The sequence below is a fragment of the Pleurodeles waltl genome, chromosome 8, assembly GCF_031143425.1.
Source record: "Pleurodeles waltl isolate 20211129_DDA chromosome 8, aPleWal1.hap1.20221129, whole genome shotgun sequence".
Classification (NCBI taxonomy): domain Eukaryota; kingdom Metazoa; phylum Chordata; class Amphibia; order Caudata; family Salamandridae; genus Pleurodeles; species Pleurodeles waltl.
In genome coordinates, this window is record NC_090447.1 from 143992771 (window position 1) to 144015018 (window position 22248).

Here is a 22248-nt window from a genome sequence, read left to right on the forward strand (position 1 = left end):
AAACACATTTTCCTCACATTATGGTGACAAAAAGTTCTGGTATCTGAGAGGAGCCACAAATTTCCTTCCACCCAGCGTTCCCCTAAGTCTCCCGATAAAATTGATACCTCACTTGTGTGGGTAGGCCTAGCGCCCGCAACAGGAAATGCCCCAAAGCGCAACGTGGACACATCCCATTTTTTGACAGAAAACAGAGCTGTTTTTTGCAAAGTGCCTACCTGTAGATTTTGGCCTCTAGCTCAGCCGGCACCTAGGGAAACCTACCAAACCTGTGCATTTTTTAAAACTAGAGACCTAGGGGAATCCAAGATGGGGTGACTTGTGGGGCTCTGCCCAGGTTCTGTTACCCAGAATCCTTTGCAAACCTCAAAATTTGGCTAATAAAACATTTTCCTCACATTATGGTGACAGAAAGTTCTGGAATCTGAGAAGAGCCACAAATTTCCTTCCACCCAGCGTTCCCCCAAGTCTCCCGATAAAAATGATACCTCACTTCTGTGGGTAGGCCTAGCGCTCGCAACAGGAAACGCCCCAAAGCGCAACGTGGACACATCCCATTTTTTGACAGAAAACAGAGCTGTTTTTTGCAAAGTGCCTACCTGTAGATTTTGGCCTCTAGCTCAGCCGGCACCTAGGGAAACCTACCAAACCTGTGCATTTTCGAAAACAAGAGACCTAGGGGAAACCAAGATGGGGTGACTTGTGGGGCGCTGACCAGGTTCTGTTACCCAGAATCCTTTGCAAACCTCAAAATTTGGCTAAAAAAACACATTTTCCTCACATTATGGTGACAGAAAGTTCTGGAATCTGAGAGGAGCCACAAATTTCCTTCCACCCAGCGTTCCCCCAAGTCTCCCGATAAAAATGATACCTCACTTGTGTGGGTAGGCCTAGCGCCCGCAACAGGAAATGCCCCAAAGCGCAACGTGGACACATCCCATTTTTTGACAGAAAACAGAGCTGTTTTTTGCAAAGTGCCTACCTGTAGTTTTTGGCCTCTAGCTCAGCCGGCACCTAGGGAAACCTACCAAACCTGTGCATTTATGAAAACTAGAGACCTAGGGGAATCCAAGATGGGGTGACTTGTGGGGCTCTGACCAGGTTCTGTTACCCAGAATCCTTTGCAAACCTCAAAATTTGGCTAATACAACATTTTCCTCACATTATGGTGACAGAAAGTTCTGGAATCTGAGAGGAGCCACAAATTTCCTTCCACCCAGCGTTCCCCCAAGTCTCCCGATAAAAATGATACCTCACTTCTGTGGGTAGGCCTAGCGCTCGCAACAGGAAATGCCCCAAAGCGCAACGTGGACACATCCCATTTTTTGACAGAAAACAGAGCTGTTTTTTGCAAAGTGCCTACCTGTAGATTTTGGCCTCTAGCTCAGCCGGCACCTAGGGAAACCTACCAAACCTGTGTATTTTGAAAACTAGAGACCTAGGGGAATCCAAGATGGGGTGACTTGTGGGGCTCAGACCAGGTTCTGTTACCCAGAATCCTTTGCAAACCTCAAAATTTGGCTAAAAAAAAACACATTTTCATCACATTATGGTGACAGAAAGTTCTGGAATCTGAGAGAAGCCACAAATTTCCTTCGACCCAGCGTTCCCCAAACTCTCCCGATAAAAATGATACCTCACTTGTGTGGGTAGGCCTAGCGCCCGCGACAGGAAACGCCCCAAAGCGCAACGTGGACACATCCCATTTTTTGACAGAAAACAGAGCTGTTTTTCGCAAAGTGCCTACCTGTAGATTTTGGCCTCTAGCTCAGCCGGCACCTAGGGAAAACTACCAAACCTGTGCATTTTTGAAAACTAGAGACCTAGGGGAATCCAAGATGGGGTGACTTGTGGGGCTCGGACCAGGTTCTGTTACCCAGAATCCTTTGCAAACCTCAAAATTTGGCTAAAAAAAACACATTTTCATCACATTATGGTGACAGAAAGTTCTGGAATCTGAGAGGAGCCACAAATTTCCTTCCACCCAGCGTTCCCCAAACTCTCCCGATAAAAATGATACCTCACTTGTGTGGGTAGCCCGAGCACCCGCGACAGGAAACGCCCCAAAGCGCAACGTGGACACATCCCATTTTTTGACAGAAAACAGAGCTGTTTTTTGCAAAGAGCCTACCTGTAGATTTTGGCCTCTAGCTCAGCCGGCACCTAGGGAAACCTACCAAACCTGTGCATTTTTTAAAACTAGAGACCTAGTGGAATCCAAGATGGGGTGACTTGTGGGGCTCGGACCAGGTTCTGTTACCCAGAATCCTTAGCAAACCTCAAAATTTGGCTAAAAAAACCCCATTTTCATCACATTATGGTGACAGAAAGTTCTGGAATCTGAGAGGAGCCACAAATTTCCTTCCACCCAGCGTTCCCCCAAGTCTCCCGATAAAAATGATACCTCACTTGTGTGGGTAGGCCTACCGCCCGCGACAGGAAACGCCCCAAAGCGCACCGTGGACACATCCCATTTTTTGACAGAAAACAGAGCTGTTTTTTGCAAAGTGCCTACCTGTAGATTTTGGCCTCTGCCTCAGCCGGCACCTAGGGAAACCTACCAAAGCTGTGTATTTTTGAAAACTAGTGACCATGGGGAATCCAAGATGGGGTGACTTGTGGGGCTCTGACCAGGTTCTGTTACCCAGAATCCTTTGCAAAGCTCAAAATTTGGCAAAAAAAACACATTTTCCTCACATTATGGTGACAAAAAGTTCTGGAATCTGAGAGGAGCCACAAATTTCCTTCCACCCAGCATTCCCCCAAGTCTCCCGATAAAAATGATACCTCACTTGTGTGGGTAGGCCTAGCGTCCGCGACAGGAAATGCCTCAAAGCGCAACGTGGACACATCCCATTTTTCGACAGAAAACAGAGCTGTTTTTTGCAAAGTGCCTACCTGTAGTTTTTGGCCTCTAGCTCAGCCGGCACCTAGGGAAACCTACCAAACCTGTGCATTTTTGAAAACTAGAGACCTAGGGGAATCCAAGATGGGGTGACTTGTGGGGCTCGGACCAGGTTCTGTTACCCAGAATCCTTTGCAAACCTCAAAATTTGGCTAAAAAAAACACATTTTCATCACATTATGGTGACAGAAAGTTCTGGAATCTGAGAGGAGCCACAAATTTCCTTCCACCCAGCGTTCCCCCAACTCTCCCGATAAAAATGATACCTCACTTGTGTGGGTAGGCCTAGCGCCCGCGACAAAAAATGCCCCAAAGCGCAACGTGGACACATCCCATTTTTTGACAGAAAACAGAGCTGTTTTTTGCAAAGTGCCTACCTGTAGATTTTGGCCTCTAGCTCAGCCGGCACCTAGGGAAACCTACCAAACCTGTGCATTTTAGAAAACTAGAGACCTGGGGGAATCCAAGATGGGGTGACTTGTGGGGCTCTGACCAGGTTCTGTTACCCAGAATCCTTTGCAAACCTCAAAATGTGGCTAAAAAATCACATTTTCCCCACATTATGGTGACAAAAAGTTCTGGAATCTGAGGGGAGGCACAAATTTCCTTCCACCCAGCGTTCCCCCAAGTCTCCCGATAAAAATGATACCTCACTTGTGTGGGTAGGCCTAGCGTCCGCAACAGGAAACGCCCCAAAGCGCAACGTGGACACATCCCATTTTTGGACAGAAAACAGAGCTGTTTTTTGCAAAGTGCCTACCTGTAGATTTTGGCCTCTAGCTCAGCCGGCACCTAGGGAAACCTACCAAACCTGTGCATTTCTGAAAACTAAAGACCTAGGGGAAACCAAGATGGGGTGACTTGTGGGGCTCGGACCATGTTCTGTTACCCAGAATCCTTTGCAAACCTCAAAATTTGGCTAAAAAAACACATTTTCCTCACATTATGGTGACAGAAAGTTCTGGTATCTGAGAGGAGCCACAAATTTCCTTCCACCCAGCATTCCCCTAAGTCTCCCGATAAAATTGATACCTCACTTGTGTGGGTAGGCCTAGCGCCCGCAACAGGAAATGCCCCAAAGTGCAACGTGGACACATCCCATTTTTTGACAGAAAACAGAGCTGTTTTTTGCAAAGTGCCTACCTGTAGTTTTTGGCCTCTAGCTCAGCCGGCACCTAGGGAAACCTACCAAACCTTTGCATTTTTTAAAACTAGAGACCTAGGGGAATCCAAGATGGGGTGACTTGTGGGGCTCTGACCAGGTTCTGTTACCCAGAATCCTTTGCAAACCTCAAAATTTGGCTAATAAAACATTTTCCTCACATTATGGTGACAGAAAGTTCTGGAATCCGAGAGGAGCCACAAATTTCCTTCCACCCAGCGTTCCCCCAACTCTCCCGATAAAAATGATACCTCACTTCTGTGGGTAGGCCTAGCGCCCGCGACAGGAAACGCCCCAAAGCGCAACGTGGACACATCCCATTTTTTGACAGAAAACAGAGCTGTTTTTTGCAAAGTGCCTACCTGTAGGTTTTGGCCTCTAGCTCAGCCGGCACCTAGGGAAACGTACCAATCCTGTGCATTTTTGAAAACTAGAGACCTAGGGGAATCCAAGATGGGGTGACTTGTGGGGCTCTGACCAGGTTCTGTTACCCAGAATAATTTGCAAACCTCAAAATTTGGCTAAAAAAACACATTTTCCCCACATTATGGTGACAAAAAGTTCTGGAATCTGAGGGGAGGCACAAATTTCCTTCCACCCAGCGTTCCCCCAAGTCTCCCGATAAAAATGATACCTCACTTGTGTGGGTAGGCCTAGCGTCCGCAACAGGAAACGCCCCAAAGCGCAACGTGGACACATCCCATTTTTTGACAGAAAACAGAGCTGTTTTTTGCAAAGTGCCTACCTGTAGATTTTGGCCTCTAGCTCAGCCGGCACCTAGGGAAACCTACCAAACCTGTGCATTTCTGAAAACTAAAGACCTAGGGGAAACCAAGATGGGGTGACTTGTGGGGCTCGGACCATGTTCTGTTACCCAGAATCCTTTGCAAACCTCAAAATTTGGCTAAAAAAACAAATTTTCCTCACATTATGGTGACAGAAAGTATTGGTATCCGAGAGGAGCCACAAATTCCTTCCACCCAGCGTTCCCCTAAGTCTCCCGATAAAATTGATACCTCACTTGTGTGGGTAGGCCTAGAGCCCACAACAGGAAATGCCCCAAAGCGCAACGTGGACACATCCCATTTTTTGACAGAAAACAGAGCTGTTTTTTGCAAAGTGCCTACCTGTAGTTTTTGGCCTCTAGCTCAGCCGGCACCTAGGGAAACCTACCAAACCTGTGCATTTTTGAAAACTAGAGACCTAGGGGAATCCAAGATGGGGTGACTTGTGGGGCTCTGACCAGGTTCTGTTACCCAGAACCCTTTGCAAACCTCAAAATTTGGCTAATAAAACATTTTCCTCACATTATGGTGACAGAAAGTTCTGGAATCTGAGAGGAGCCACAAATTTCCTTCCACCCAGCGTTCCCCCAAGTCTCCCGATAAAAATGATACCTCACTTCTGTGGGTAGGCCTAGCGCTCGCGACAGGAAACGCCCCAAAGCGCAACGTGGACACATCCCATTTTTTGACAGAAAACAGAGCTGTTTTTTGCAAAGTGCCTACCTGTAGATTTTGGCCTCTAGCTCAGCCGACACCTAGGGAAACCTACCAAACCTGTGCATTTTTGAAAACTAGAGACCTAGGGGAATCCAAGATGGGATGACTTGTGGAGCTCTGACCAGGTTCTGTTACCCAGAATCCTTTGCAAACCTCAAAATTTGGCTAAAAAAACACATTTTCCCCACATTATGGTGACAAAAAGTTCTGGAATCTGAGGGGAGGCACAAATTTCCTTCCACCCAGCGTTCCCCCAAGTCTCCCGATAAAAATGATACCTCACTTGTGTGGGTAGGCCTAGCGTCCGCAACAGGAAACGCCCCAAAGCTCAACGTGGACACATCCCATTTTTGGACAGAAAACAGAGCTGTTTTTTGCAAAGTGCCTACCTGTAGATTTTGGCCTCTAGCTCATCCGGCACCTAGGGAAACCTACCAAACCTGTGCATTTCTGAAAACTAAAGACCTAGGGGAAACCAAGATGGGGTGACTTGTGGGGCTCGGACCATGTTCTGGTACCCAGAATCCTTTGCAAACCTCAAAATTTGGCTAAAAAAACACATTTTCCTCACATTATGGTGACAGAAAGTTCTGGTATCTGAGAGGAGCCACAAATTTCCTGCCACCCAGCGTTCCCCTAAGTCTCCCGATAAAATTGATACCTCACTTGTGTGTGTAGGCCTAGCGCCCGCAACAGGAAATGCCCCAAAGCGCAACGTGGACACATCCCATTTTTTGACAGAAAACAGAGCTGTTTTTTGCAAAGTGCCTACCTGTAGTTTTTGGCCTCTAGCTCAGCCGGCACCTAGGGAAACCTACCAAACCTGTGCATTTTTGAAAACTAGATACCTAGGGGAATCCAAGATGGGGTGACTTGTGGGGCTCTGACCCGGCTCTGTTACCCAGAATCCTTTGCAAAGCTCAAAATTTGGCAAAAAAAACACATTTTCCTCACATTATGGAGACAAAAAGTTCTGGAATCTGAGAGGAGCCACAAATTTCCTTCCACCCAGCGTTCCCCCAAGTCTCCCGATAAAAATGATACCTCACTTCTGTGGGTAGGCCTAGCGCTCGCAACAGGAAACGCCCCAAAGCGCAACGTGGACACATCCCATTTTTTGACAGAAATCAGAGCTGTTTTTTGCAAAGTGCCTACCTGTAGATTTTGGCCTCTAGCTCAGCCGGCACCTAGGGAAACCTACCAAACCTGTGCATTTTTGAAAACTAGAGACCTAGGGGAATCCAAGATGGGGTGACTTGTGGGGCTCGGACCATGTTCTGTTACCCAGAATCCTTTGCAAACCTCAAAATTTGGCTAAATAAAACACATTTTCATCACATTATGGTGACAGAAAGTTCTGGAATCTGAGAGGAGCCACAAATTTCCTTCCACCCAGCGTTCCCCCAACTCTCCCGATAAAAATGATACCTCACTTGTGTGGGTAGGCCTAGCGCCCGCGACAGGAAACGCCCCAAAGCGCAACGTGGACACATCCCATTTTTTGACAGAAAATAGAGCTGTTTTTTGCAAAGTGCCTACCTGTTGATTTTGGCCTCTAGCTCAGCCGGCACCTAGGGAAACCTACCAAACCTGTGCATTTTTGAAAACTAGAGACCTAGGGGAATCCAAGATGGGGTGACTTGTGGGGCTCTGACCAGGTTCTGTTACCCAGAATCCTTTGCAAACCTCAAAATTTGGCAAAAAAAAACACATGTTCCTCACATTTCTGTGGCAGAAAGTTCTGGAATCTGAGGGGAGGCACAAATTTCCTTCCACCCAGCGTTCCCCCAAGTCTCCCGATAAAAATGATACCTCACTTGTGTGGGTAGGCCTAGCGTCCGCAACAGGAAATGGCCTAAAACACAACGTGGACACATCACATTTTTTCATAGAAAACAGTGCCTACCTGTGGATTTTGGCCTGTAGCTCAACCGGCACCTAGGGAAACCTACCAAAACTGTGCATTTTTTAAAACTAGAGACCTAGGGGAATCCAAGATGGGGTGACTTGTGGGGCTCTGACCAGGTTCTGTTACCCAGAATCCTTTGCAAACCTCAAAATGTGGCTAAAAAAACACATGTTCCACACATTTCTTTGGCAGAAAGTTCTGCAATCTGAGAGGAGGCACAAATTTCCTTCCACCCAGCGTTCCCCAAGTCTCCCGATAAAAATGATACCTCACTTGTGTGGGTAGGCCTAGCGCCCGCGACAGGAAATGCCCCAAAGCGCAACGTGGACACATCCCATTTTTTGACAGAAAACACAGCTGTTTTTTGCAAAGTGCCTACCTGTAGTTTTTGGCCTCTAGCTCAGCCGGCACCTAGGGAAACCTACCACACCTGTGCATTTTTGAAAACTAGAGACCTAGGGGAATCCAAGATGGGGTGACTTGTGGGGCTCTGACCAGATTCTGTTACCCAGAATCCTTTGCAAATCTCAGAATTTGGCTAAAAAAACACATTTTCCTCACATTATGGTGACAAAAAGTTCTGGAATCTGAGAGGAGCCACAAATTTCTTTCCACCCAGCGTGCCCCCAAGTCTCCCGATAAAAATGATACCTCACTTGTGTGGGTAGGCCTACCGCACACGACAGGAAACGCCCCAAAGCGCAACGTGGACACATCCCATTTTTTGACAGAAAACAGAGCTGTTTTTTGCAAAGTGCCTACCTGTAGATTTTGGCCTCTAGCTCAGCCGGCACCTAGGGAAACCTACCAAACCTGTGCATTTTTGAAAACTAGAGACCTAGGGGAAACCAAGATGGGGTGACTTGTGGGGCTCAGACCAGGTTCTGTTACCCAGAATCCTTTGCAAACCTCAAAATTTGGCTAAAAAAAACACATGTTCCTCAAATTTCTGTGGCAGAAAGTTCTGGAATCTGAGAGGAGGCACAAATTTCCTTCCACCCAGCGTTCACCCAAGTCTCCCGATAAAAATGATACCTCACTTGTGTGGGTAGCCCTAGCGCCCACGACAGGAAATGCCCCAAAACGCAACGTGGACACATCCCGTTTTTTGAAAGAAAACAGAGCTGTTTTTTGCAAAGTGCCTACCTGTAGATTTTGGCCTCTAGCTCAGCCGGCACCTAAGGAAACCTACCAAACCTGTGCATTCTTTAAAACTAGAGACCTAGGGGAATCCAAGATGGGGTGACTTGTGGGGCTCGGACCAGGTTCTGTTACCCAGAATCCTTTGCAAACCTCAAAATTTGGCTAAAAAAACACATTTTCCTCACATTATGGTGACAGAAAGTTCTGGAATCTGAGAGGAGCCACAAATTTCCTTCCACCCAGCGTTCCCCCAAGTCTCCCGATAAAAATGATACCTCACTTGTGTGGGTAGGCCTAGCGCCCGCGACAGGAAATGCCCCAAAGCGCAATGTGGACACATCCCATTTTTTGAAAGAAAACAGAGGTGTTTTTTGCAAAGTGCCTACCTGTAGATTTTGGCCTCTGCCTCAGCCGGCACCTAGGGAAACCTACCAAACCTGTGCATTTTTGAAAACTAGAGACCTAGGGGAATCCAAGATGGGGTGACTTGTGGGGCTCGGACCAGGTTCTGTTACCCAGAATCCTTTGCAAACCTCAAAATTTGGCTAAAAAAAACACATTTTCATCACATTATGGTGACAGAAAGTTCTGGAATCTGAGAGGAGCCACAAATTTCCTTCCACCCAGCGTTCCCCAAACTCTCCCGATAAAAATGATACCTCACTTGTGTGGGTAGCCCGAGCACCCGCGACAGGAAACGCCCCAAAGCGCAACGTGGACACATCCCATTTTTTGACAGAAAACAGAGCTGTTTTTTGCAAAGAGCCTACCTGTAGATTTTGGCCTCTAGCTCAGCCGGCACCTAGGGAAACCTACCAAACCTGTGCATTTTTTAAAACTAGAGACCTAGTGGAATCCAAGATGGGGTGACTTGTGGGGCTCGGACCAGGTTCTGTTACCCAGAATCCTTAGCAAACCTCAAAATTTGGCTAAAAAAACCCCATTTTCATCACATTATGGTGACAGAAAGTTCTGGAATCTGAGAGGAGCCACAAATTTCCTTCCACCCAGCGTTCCCCCAAGTCTCCCGATAAAAATGATACCTCACTTGTGTGGGTAGGCCTACCGCCCGCGACAGGAAACGCCCCAAAGCGCACCGTGGACACATCCCATTTTTTGACAGAAAACAGAGCTGTTTTTTGCAAAGTGCCTACCTGTAGATTTTGGCCTCTAGCTCAGCCGGCACCTAGGGAAACCTACCAAACCTGTGCATTTTTTAAAACTAGAGACCTAGGGGAAACCAAGATGGGGTGACTTGTGGGGCTCGGACCAGGTTCTGTTACCCAGAATCCTTTGCAAACCTCAAAATTTGGCTAAAAAACAAATTTTCCTCACATCATGGTGACAGAAAGTTCTGGTATCTGAGAGGAGCCACAAATTTCCTTCCACCCAGCATTACCCTAAGTCTCCCGATAAAAATGATACCTCACTTGTGTCGGTAGGCCTAGCGCCCGCGACAGGAAATGCCCCAAAGCGCAACGTGGACACATCCCATTTTTTGACAGAAAACAGAGCTGTTTTTTGCAAAGTGCCTACCTGTAGATTTTGGCCTCTGCCTCAGCCGGCACCTAGGGAAACCTACCAAAGCTGTGCATTTTTTAAAATTAGAGACCTAGGGGAATCCAAGATGGGGTGACTTGTGGGGCTCTGACCAGGTTCTGTTACCCAGAATCCTTTGCAAAGCTCAAAATTTGGCAAAAAAAAACACATTTTCCCCACATTATGGTGACAAAAAGTTCTGGAATCTGAGAGGAGCCACAAATTTCCTTCCACCCAGCGTTCCCCCAAGTCTCCCGATAAAAATGATACCTCACTTGTGTGGGTAGGCCTACCGCCCGCGACAGGAAACGCCCCAAAGCGCACCGTGTACACATCCCATTTTTTGACAGAAAACAGAGCTGTTTTTTGCAAAGTGCCTACCTGTAGATTTTGGCCTCTAGCTCAGCCGGCACCTAGGGAAACCTACCAAACATGTGCATTTCTGAAAACTAAAGACCTAGGGGAAACCAAGATGGGGTGACTTGTGGGGCTCGGACCATGTTCTGTATCCAGAATCCTTTGCAAACCTCAAAATTTGGCTAAAAAAACACATTTTCCTCACATTATGGTGACAAAAAGTTCTGGTATCTGAGAGGAGCCACAAATTTCCTTCCACCCAGCGTTCCCCTAAGTCTCCCGATAAAATTGATACCTCACTTGTGTGGGTAGGCCTAGCGCCCGCAACAGGAAATGCCCCAAAGCGCAACGTGGACACATCCCATTTTTTGACAGAAAACAGAGCTGTTTTTTGCAAAGTGCCTACCTGTAGATTTTGGCCTCTAGCTCAGCCGGCACCTAGGGAAACCTACCAAACCTGTGCATTTTTTAAAACTAGAGACCTAGGGGAATCCAAGATGGGGTGACTTGTGGGGCTCTGACCAGGTTCTGTTACCCAGAATCCTTTGCAAACCTCAAAATTTGGCTAATAAAACATTTTCCTCACATTATGGTGACAGAAAGTTCTGGAATCTGAGAAGAGCCACAAATTTCCTTCCACCCAGCGTTCCCCCAAGTCTCCCGATAAAAATGATACCTCACTTCTGTGGGTAGGCCTAGCGCTCGCAACAGGAAACGCCCCAAAGCGCAACGTGGACACATCCCATTTTTTGACAGAAAACAGAGCTGTTTTTTGCAAAGTGCCTACCTGTAGATTTTGGCCTCTAGCTCAGCCGGCACCTAGGGAAACCTACCAAACCTGTGCATTTTCGAAAACAAGAGACCTAGGGGAAACCAAGATGGGGTGACTTGTGGGGCGCTGACCAGGTTCTGTTACCCAGAATCCTTTGCAAACCTCAAAATTTGGCTAAAAAAACACATTTTCCTCACATTATGGTGACAGAAAGTTCTGGAATCTGAGAGGAGCCACAAATTTCCTTCCACCCAGCGTTCCCCCAAGTCTCCCGATAAAAATGATACCTCACTTGTGTGGGTAGGCCTAGCGCCCGCAACAGGAAATGCCCCAAAGCGCAACGTGGACACATCCCATTTTTTGACAGAAAACAGAGCTGTTTTTTGCAAAGTGCCTACCTGTAGTTTTTGGCCTCTAGCTCAGCCGGCACCTAGGGAAACCTACCAAACCTGTGCATTTATGAAAACTAGAGACCTAGGGGAATCCAAGATGGGGTGACTTGTGGGGCTCTGACCAGGTTCTGTTACCCAGAATCCTTTGCAAACCTCAAAATTTGGCTAATACAACATTTTCCTCACATTATGGTGACAGAAAGTTCTGGAATCTGAGAGGAGCCACAAATTTCCTTCCACCCAGCGTTCCCCCAAGTCTCCCGATAAAAATGATACCTCACTTCTGTGGGTAGGCCTAGCGCTCGCAACAGGAAATGCCCCAAAGCGCAACGTGGACACATCCCATTTTTTGACAGAAAACAGAGCTGTTTTTTGCAAAGTGCCTACCTGTAGATTTTGGCCTCTAGCTCAGCCGGCACCTAGGGAAACCTACCAAACCTGTGTATTTTGAAAACTAGAGACCTAGGGGAATCCAAGATGGGGTGACTTGTGGGGCTCAGACCAGGTTCTGTTACCCAGAATCCTTTGCAAACCTCAAAATTTGGCTAAAAAAAAACACATTTTCATCACATTATGGTGACAGAAAGTTCTGGAATCTGAGAGAAGCCACAAATTTCCTTCCACCCAGCGTTCCCCAAACTCTCCCGATAAAAATGATACCTCACTTGTGTGGGTAGGCCTAGCGCCCGCGACAGGAAACGCCCCAAAGCGCAACGTGGACACATCCCATTTTTTGACAGAAAACAGAGCTGTTTTTCGCAAAGTGCCTACCTGTAGATTTTGGCCTCTAGCTCAGCCGGCACCTAGGGAAAACTACCAAACCTGTGCATTTTTGAAAACTAGAGACCTAGGGGAATCCAAGATGGGGTGACTTGTGGGGCTCGGACCAGGTTCTGTTACCCAGAATCCTTTGCAAACCTCAAAATTTGGCTAAAAAAAACACATTTTCATCACATTATGGTGACAGAAAGTTCTGGAATCTGAGAGGAGCCACAAATTTCCTTCCACCCAGCGTTCCCCAAACTCTCCCGATAAAAATGATACCTCACTTGTGTGGGTAGCCCGAGCACCCGCGACAGGAAACGCCCCAAAGCGCAACGTGGACACATCCCATTTTTTGACAGAAAACAGAGCTGTTTTTTGCAAAGAGCCTACCTGTAGATTTTGGCCTCTAGCTCAGCCGGCACCTAGGGAAACCTACCAAACCTGTGCATTTTTTAAAACTAGAGACCTAGTGGAATCCAAGATGGGGTGACTTGTGGGGCTCGGACCAGGTTCTGTTACCCAGAATCCTTAGCAAACCTCAAAATTTGGCTAAAAAAACCCCATTTTCATCACATTATGGTGACAGAAAGTTCTGGAATCTGAGAGGAGCCACAAATTTCCTTCCACCCAGCGTTCCCCCAAGTCTCCCGATAAAAATGATACCTCACTTGTGTGGGTAGGCCTACCGCCCGCGACAGGAAACGCCCCAAAGCGCACCGTGGACACATCCCATTTTTTGACAGAAAACAGAGCTGTTTTTTGCAAAGTGCCTACCTGTAGATTTTGGCCTCTAGCTCAGCCAGCACCTAGGGAAACCTACCAAACCTGTGCATTTTTTAAAACTAGAGACCTAGGGGAAACCAAGATGGGGTGACTTGTGGGGCTCGGACCAGGTTCTGTTACCCAGAATCCTTTGCAAACCTCAAAATTTGGCTAAAAAACAAATTTTCCTCACATCATGGTGACAGAAAGTTCTGGTATCTGAGAGGAGCCACAAATTTCCTTCCACCCAGCATTACCCTAAGTCTCCCGATAAAAATGATACCTCACTTGTGTCGGTAGGCCTAGCGCCCGCGACAGGAAATGCCCCAAAGCGCAACGTGGACACATCCCATTTTTTGACAGAAAACAGAGCTGTTTTTTGCAAAGTGCCTACCTGTAGATTTTGGCCTCTGCCTCAGCCGGCACCTAGGGAAACCTACCAAAGCTGTGCATTTTTGAAAATTAGAGACCTAGGGGAATCCAAGATGGGGTGACTTGTGGGGCTCTGACCAGGTTCTGTTACCCAGAATCCTTTGCAAAGCTCAAAATTTGGCAAAAAAAACACATTTTCCCCACATTATGGTGACAAAAAGTTCTGGAATCTGAGAGGAGCCACAAATTTCCTTCCACCCAGCGTTCCCCCAAGTCTCCCGATAAAAATGATACCTCACTTGTGTGGGTAGGCCTACCGCCCGCGACAGGAAACGCCCCAAAGCGCACCGTGTACACATCCCATTTTTTGACAGAAAACAGAGCTGTTTTTTGCAAAGTGCCTACCTGTAGATTTTGGCCTCTAGCTCAGCCGGCACCTAGGGAAACCTACCAAACATGTGCATTTCTGAAAACTAAAGACCTAGGGGAAACCAAGATGGGGTGACTTGTGGGGCTCGGACCATGTTCTGTTATCCAGAATCCTTTGCAAACCTCAAAATTTGGCTAAAAAAACACATTTTCCTCACATTATGGTGACAAAAAGTTCTGGTATCTGAGAGGAGCCACAAATTTCCTTCCACCCAGCGTTCCCCTAAGTCTCCCGATAAAATTGATACCTCACTTGTGTGGGTAGGCCTAGCGCCCGCAACAGGAAATGCCCCAAAGCGCAACGTGGACACATCCCATTTTTTGACAGAAAACAGAGCTGTTTTTTGCAAAGTGCCTACCTGTAGATTTTGGCCTCTAGCTCAGCCGGCACCTAGGGAAACCTACCAAACCTGTGCATTTTTTAAAACTAGAGACCTAGGGGAATCCAAGATGGGGTGACTTGTGGGGCTCTGACCAGGTTCTGTTACCCAGAATCCTTTGCAAACCTCAAAATTTGGCTAATAAAACATTTTCCTCACATTATGGTGACAGAAAGTTCTGGAATCTGAGAAGAGCCACAAATTTCCTTCCACCCAGCGTTCCCCCAAGTCTCCCGATAAAAATGATACCTCACTTCTGTGGGTAGGCCTTGCGCTCGCAACAGGAAACGCCCCAAAGCGCAACGTGGACACATCCCATTTTTTGACAGAAAACAGAGCTGTTTTTTGCAAAGTGCCTACCTGTAGATTTTGGCCTCTAGCTCAGCCGGCACCTAGGGAAACCTACCAAACCTGTGCATTTTTGAAAACTAGAGACCTAGGGGAATCCAAGATGGGGTGACTTGTGGGGCTCGGACCAGGTTCTGTTACCCAGAATCCTTTGCAAACCTCAAAATTTGGCTAAAAAAACACATTTTCCTCACATCATTGTGACAGAAAGTTCTGGTATCTGAGAGGAGCCACAAATTTCCTTCCACCCAGCGTTACCCTAAGTCTCCCGATAAAAATGATACCTCACTTGTGTCGGTAGGCCTAGCGCCCGCGACAGGAAATGCCGCAAAGCGCAACGTGGACACATCCCATTTTTTGACAGAAAACAGAGCTGTTTTTTGCAAAGTGCCTACCTGTAGATTTTGGCCTCTGCCTCAGCCGGCACCTAGGGAAACCTACCAAAGCTGTGCATTTTTGAAAATTAGAGACCTAGGGGAATCCAAGATGGGGTGACTTGTGGGGCTCTGACCAGGTTCTGTTACCCAGAATCCTTTGCAAAGCTCAAAATGTGGCAAAAAAAACACATTTTCCCCACATTATGGTTACAAAAAGTTCTGGAATCTGAGAGGAGCCAAAAAGTCCTTCCACCCAGCGTTCCCCCAAGTCTCCCGATAAAAATGATACCTCACTTGTGTGGGTAGGCCTACCGCCCGCAACAGGAAACGCCCCAAAGTGCACCGTGGACACATCCCATTTTTTGACAGAAAACAGAGCTGTTTTTTGCAAAGTGCCTACCTGTAGATTTTGGCCTCTAGCTCAGCCGGCACCTAGGGAAACCTACCAAACCTGTGCATTTCTGAAAACTAAAGACCTAGGGGAAACCAAGATGGGGTGACTTGTGGGGCTCGGACCATGTTCTGTTACCCAGAATCCTTTGCAAACCTCAAAATTTGGCTAAAAAAACACATTTTCCTCACATTATGGTGACAAAAAGTTCTGGTATCTGAGAGGAGCCACAAATTTCCTTCCACCCAGCGTTCCCCTAAGTCTCCCGATAAAATTGATACCTCACTTGTGTGGGTAGGCCTAGCGCCCGCAACAGGAAATGCCCCAAAGCGCAACGTGGACATATCCCATTTTTTGACAGAAAACAGAGCTGTTTTTTGCAAAGTGCCTACCTGTAGATTTTGGCCTCTACCTCAGCCGGCACCTAGGGAAACCTACCAAACCTGTGCATTTTTTAAAACTAGAGACCTAGGGGAATCCAAGATGGGGTGACTTGTGGGGCTCTGACCAGGTTCTGTTACCCAGAATCCTTTGCAAACCTCATAATTTGGCTAATAAAACATTTTCCTCACATTATGGTGACAGAAAGTTCTGGAATCTGAGAAGAGCCACAAATTTCCTTCCACCCAGCGTTCCCCCAAGTCTCCCGATAAAAATGATACCTCACTTCTGTGGGTAGGCCTAGCGCTCGCAACAGGAAACGCCCCAAAGCGCAACGTGGACACATCCCATTTTTTGACAGAAAACAGAGCTGTTTTTTGCAAAGTGCCTACCTGTAGATTTTGGCCTCTAGCTCAGCCGGCACCTAGGGAAACCTACCAAACCTGTGCATTTTTGAAAACTAGAGACCTAGGGGAATCCAAGATGGGGTGACTTGTGGGGCTCGGACCAGGTTCTGTTACCCAGAATCCTTTGCAAACCTCAAAATTTGGTTAAAAAAAACACATTTTCATCACATTATAGTGACAGAAAGTTCTGGAATCTGAGAGGAGCCACAAATTTCCTTCCACCCAGCGTTCCCCCAACTCTCCCGATAACAATTATACCTCACTTGTGTGGGTAGGCCTAGCGCCCGCGACAGGAAACGCCCCAAAGCGCAACGTGGACATATCCCATTTTTTGACAGAAAACAGAGCTGTTTTTTGCAAAGTGCCTACCTGTAGATTTTGGCCTCTAGCTCAGCCGACACCTAGGGAAACCTACCAAACCTGTGCATTTTTGAAAACTAGAGACCTAGGGGAATCCAAGATGGGGTGACTTGTGGGGCTCGGACCAGGTTCTGTTACCCAGAATCCTTTGCAAACCTCAAAATTTGGCTAAAAAACACATTTTCCTCTCATCATGGTGACAGAAAGTTCTGGTATCTGAGAGGAGCCACAAATTTCCTTCCACCCAGCGTTCCCCCAACTCTCCCGATAAAAATGATACCTCACTTGTGTGGGTAGGCCTAGCGCCCGCGACAGGAAACGCCCCAAAGCGCAACGTGGACACATCCCATTTTTTGACAGAAAACAGAGCTGTTTTTTGCAAAGTGCCTACCTGTACATTTTGGCCTCTAGCTCAGCCGGCACCTAGGGAAACCTACCAAACCTGTGCATTTTTGAAAACTAGAGACCTAGGGGAATCCAAGATGGGGTGACTCGTGGGGCTCTGACCAGGTTCTGTTACCCAGAATCCTTTGCAAACCTCAAAATTTGGCTAAAAAAACACATTTTCCCCACATTATTGTGACAAAAAGTTCTGGAATCTGAGGGGAGGCACAAATTTCCTTCCACCCAGCGTTCCCCCAAGTCTTCCGATAAAAATGATACCTCACTTGTGTGGGTAGGCCTAGCGCCCGCGACAGGAAATGCCCCAAAGCGCAACGTGGAAACATCCCATTTTTTGAAAGAAAACAGAGCTGTTTTTTCCAAAGTGCCTACCTGTAGATTTTGGCCTCTAGCTCAGCCGGCACCTATGGAAACCTACGAAACCTGTGCATGTTTGAAAACTAGAGACCTAGGGGAATCCAAGATGGGGTGACTTGTGGGGCTCTGACCAGATTCTGTTACCCAGAATCCTTTGCAAAGCTCAAAATTTGGCTAAAAAAACACATTTTCCTCACATTATGGTGACAAAAAGTTCTGGAATCTGAGAGGAGCCACAAATTTCCTTCCACCCAGCGTTCCCCCAAGTCTCCCGATAAAAATGATACCTCACTTGTGTGGGTAGGCCTACCGCCCGCGACAGGAAACGCCCCAAAGCGCAACGTGGACACATCCCATTTTTTGACAGAAAACAGAGCTGTTTTTTGCAAAGTGCCTACCTGTAGATTTTGGCCTCTAGCTCAGCCGGCACCTAGGGAAACCTACCAAACTTGTGCATTTTTGAAAACTAGAGACCTAGGGGAAACCAAGATGGGGTGACTTGTGGGGCTCGGACCAGGTTCTGTTACCCAGAATCCTTTGCAAACCTCAAAATTTGGCTAAAAAACACATTTTCCTCACATCATGGTGACAGAAAGTTCTGGCATCTGAGAGGAGCCACAAATTTCCTTCCACCCAGCGTTCCCCTAAGTCTCCCGATAAAAATGATACCTCACTTGTGTGGGTAGGCCTAGCGCCCGCGACAGGAAATGCCCCAAAGCGCACCGTGGACACATCCCATTTTTTGACAGAAAACAGAGCTGTTTTTTGCAAAGTGCCTACCTGTACATTTTGGCCTCTAGCTCAGCCGGCACCTAGGGAAACCTACCAAACCTGTGCATTTCTGAAAACTAAAGACCTAGGGGAAACCAAGATGGGGTGACTTGTGGGGCTCGGACCATGTTCTGTTACCCAGAATCCTTTGCAAACCTCAAAATTTGGCTAAAAAAAACACATTTTCCTCACATTATGGTGACAGAAAGTTCTGGTATCTGAGAGGAGCCATAAATTTCCTTCCACCTAGCGTTCCCCTAAGTCTCCCGATAAAATTGATACCTCACTTGTGTGGGTAGGCCTAGCGCCCGCAACAGGAAATGCCCCAAAGCGCAACGTGGACACATCCCATTTTTTGACAGAAAACAGAGCTGTTTTTTGCAAAGTGCCTACCTGTAGATTTTGGCCTCTAGCTCAGCCGGCACCTAGGGAAACCTACCAAACCTGTGCATTTCTGAAAACTAAAGACCTAGGGGAAACCAAGATGGGGTGACTTGTGGGGCTCGGACCATGTTCTGTTACCCAGAATCCTTTGCAAACCTCAAAATTTGGCTAAAAAAAACACATTTTCCTCACATTATGGTGACAGAAAGTTCTGGAATCTGAGAGGAGCCACAAATTTCCTTCCACCCAGCGTTCCCCTAAGTCTCCCGATAAAATTGATACCTCACTTGTGTGGGTAGGCCTAGCGACCGCGACAGGAAATGCCCCAAAGCGCAACGTGGACACATCCCATTTTTTGACAGAAAACAGAGCTGTTTTTTGCAAAGTGCCTACCTGTAGTTTTTGGCCTCTAGCTCAGCCGGCACCTAGGGAAACCTACCAAACCTGTGCATTTTTTAAAACTAGAGACCTTCGGGAATCCAAGATGGGGTGACTTGTGGGGCTCTGATCAGGTTCTGTTACCCAGAATCCTTTGCAAACCTCAAAATTTGGCTAATAAAACATTTTCCTCACATTATGGTGACAGAAAGTTCTGGAATCTGAGAGGAGCCACAAATTTCTTTCCACCCAGCGTTCCCCCAAGTCTCCCGATAAAAATGATACCTCACTTCTGTGGGTAGGCCTAGCGCTCGCAACAGGAAACGCCCCAAAGCGCAACGTGGACACATCCCATTTTTTGACAGAAAACAGAGCTGTTTTTTGCAAAGTGCCTACCTGTAGATTTTGGCCTCTAGCTCAGCCGGCACCTAGGGAAACCTACCAAACCTGTGCATTTTTGAAAATTAGAGACCTAGGGGAATCCAAGATGGGGTGACTTGTGGGGCTCGGACCAGGTTCTGTTACCCAGAATCCTTTGCAAACCTCAAAATTTGGTTTAAAAAAAACGCATTTTCATCACATTATGGTGACAGAAAGTTCTGGAATCTGAGAGGAGCCACAAATTTCTTTCCACCCAGCGTTCCCCCAAGTCTCCCGATAAAAATGATACCTCACTTCTGTGGGTAGGCCTAGCGCTCGCAACAGGAAACGCCCCAAAGCGCAACGTGGACACATCCCATTTTTTGACAGAAAACAGAGCTGTTTTTTGCAAAGTGCCTACCTGTAGATTTTGGCCTCTAGCTCAGCCGGCACCTAGGGAAACCTACCAAACCTGTGCATTTTTGAAAATTAGAGACCTAGGGGAATCCAAGATGGGGTGACTTGTGGGGCTCGGACCAGGTTCTGTTACCCAGAATCCTTTGCAAACCTCAAAATTTGGTTAAAAAAAACACATTTTCATCACATTATGGTGACAGAAAGTTCTGGAATCTGAGAGGAGCCACAAATTTCCTTCCACCCAGCGTTCCCCCAACTCTCCCGATAACAATTATACCTCACTTGTGTGGGTAGGCCTAGCGCCCGCGACAGGAAACGCCCCAAAGCGCAACGTGGACACATCCCATTTTTTGACAGAAAACAGAGCTGTTTTTTGCAAAGTGCCTACCTGTAGATTTTGGCCTCTAGCTCAGCCGACACCTAGGGAAACCTACCAAACCTGTGCATTTTTTAAAACTAGAGACCTAGGGGAATCCAAGATGGGGTGACTTGTGGGGCTCGGACCAGGTTCTGTTACCCAGAATCCTTTGCAAACCTCAAAATTTGGCTAAAAAACACATTTTCCTCTCATCATGGTGACAGAAAGTTCTGGTATCTGAGAGGAGCCACAAATTTCCTTCCACCCAGCGTTCCCCCAACTCTCCCGATAAAAATGATACCTCACTTGTGTGGGTAGGCCTAGCGCCCGCGACAGGAAACGCCCCAAAGCGCAACGTGGACACATCCCATTTTTTGACAGAAAACAGAGCTGTTTTTTGCAAAGTGCCTACCTGTACATTTTGGCCTCTAGCTCAGCCGGCACCTAGGGAAACCTACCAAACCTGTGCATTTTTGAAAACTAGAGACCTAGGGGAATCCAAGATGGGGTGACTTGTGGGGCTCTGACCAGGTTCTGTTACCCAGAATCCTTTGCAAACCTCAAAATTTGGCTAAAAAAACACATTTTCCTCACATTATGGTGACAAAAAGTTCTGGAATCTGAGAGGAGCCACAAATTACCTTCCACGCAGCGTTCCCCCAAGTCTCCCGATAAAAATGATACCTCACTTGTGTGGGTAGGCCTACCGCCCGCGACAGGAAACGCCCCAAAGCGCAACGTGGACACATCCCATTTTTTGACAGAAAACAGAGCTGTTTTTTGCAAAGTGCCTACCTGTAGATTTTGGCCTCTAGCTCAGCCGGCACCTAGGGAAACCTACCAAACTTGTGCATTTTTGAAAACTAGAGACCTAGGGGAAACCAAGATGGGGTGACTTGTGGGGCTCGGACCAGGTTCTGTTACCCAGAATCCTTTGCAAACCTCAAAATTTGGCTAAAAAACACATTTTCCTCACATCATGGTGACAGAAAGTTCTGGCATCTGAGAGGAGCCACAAATTTCCTTCCACCCAGCCTTCCCCTAAGTCTCCCGATAAAAATTATACCTCACTTGTGTGGGTAGGCCTAGCGCCCGCGACAGGAAATGCCCCAAAGCGCAACGTGGACACATCCCATTTTTTGACAGAAAACAGAGCTGTTTTTTGCAAAGTGCCTACCTGTAGATTTTGGCCTCTGCCTCAGCCGGCACCTAGGGAAACCTACCAAAGCTGTGCATTTTTGAAAACTAGAGACCTAGGGGAATCCAAGATGGGGTGACTTGTGGGGCTCTGACCAGGTTCTGTTACCCAGAATCCTTTGCAAAGCTCAAAATTTGGCAAAAAAAACACATTTTCCCCACATTATGGTGACAAAAAGTTCTGGAATCTGAGAGGAGCCACAAATTTCCTTCCACCCAGCGTTCCCCCAAGTCTCCCGATAAAAATGGTACCTCACTTGTGTGGGTAGGCCTACCGCCCGCGACAGGAAACGCCCCAAAGCGCACCGTGGACACATCCCATTTTTTGACAGAAAACAGAGCTGTTTTTTGCAAAGTGCCTACCTGTACATTTTGGCCTCTAGCTCAGCCGGCACCTAGGGAAACCTACCAAACCTGTGCATTTCTGAAAACTAAAGACCTAGGGGAAACCAAGATGGGGTGACTTGTGGGGCTCGGACCATGTTCTGTTACCCAGAATCCTTTGCAAACCTCAAAATTTGGCTAAAAAAACACATTTTCCTCACATTATGGTGACAGAAAGTTCTGGTATCTGAGAGGAGCCATAAATTTCCTTCCACCCAGCGTTCCCCTAAGTCTCCCGATAAAATTGATACCTCACTTGTGTGGGTAGGCCTAGCGCCCGCAACAGGAAATGCCAAAAGCGCAACGTGGACACATCCCATTTTTTGACAGAAAACAGAGCTGTTTTTTGCAAAGTGCCTACCTGTAGATTTTGGCCTCTAGCTCAGCCGGCACCTAGGGAAACCTACCAAACCTGTGCATTTCTGAAAACTAAAGACCTAGGGGAAACCAAGATGGGGTGACTTGTGGGGCTCGGACCATGTTCTGTTACCCAGAATCTTTGCAAACCTCAAAATTTGGCTAAAAAAAACACATTTTCCTCACATTATGGTGACAGAAAGTTCTGGTATCTGAGAGGAGCCACAAAT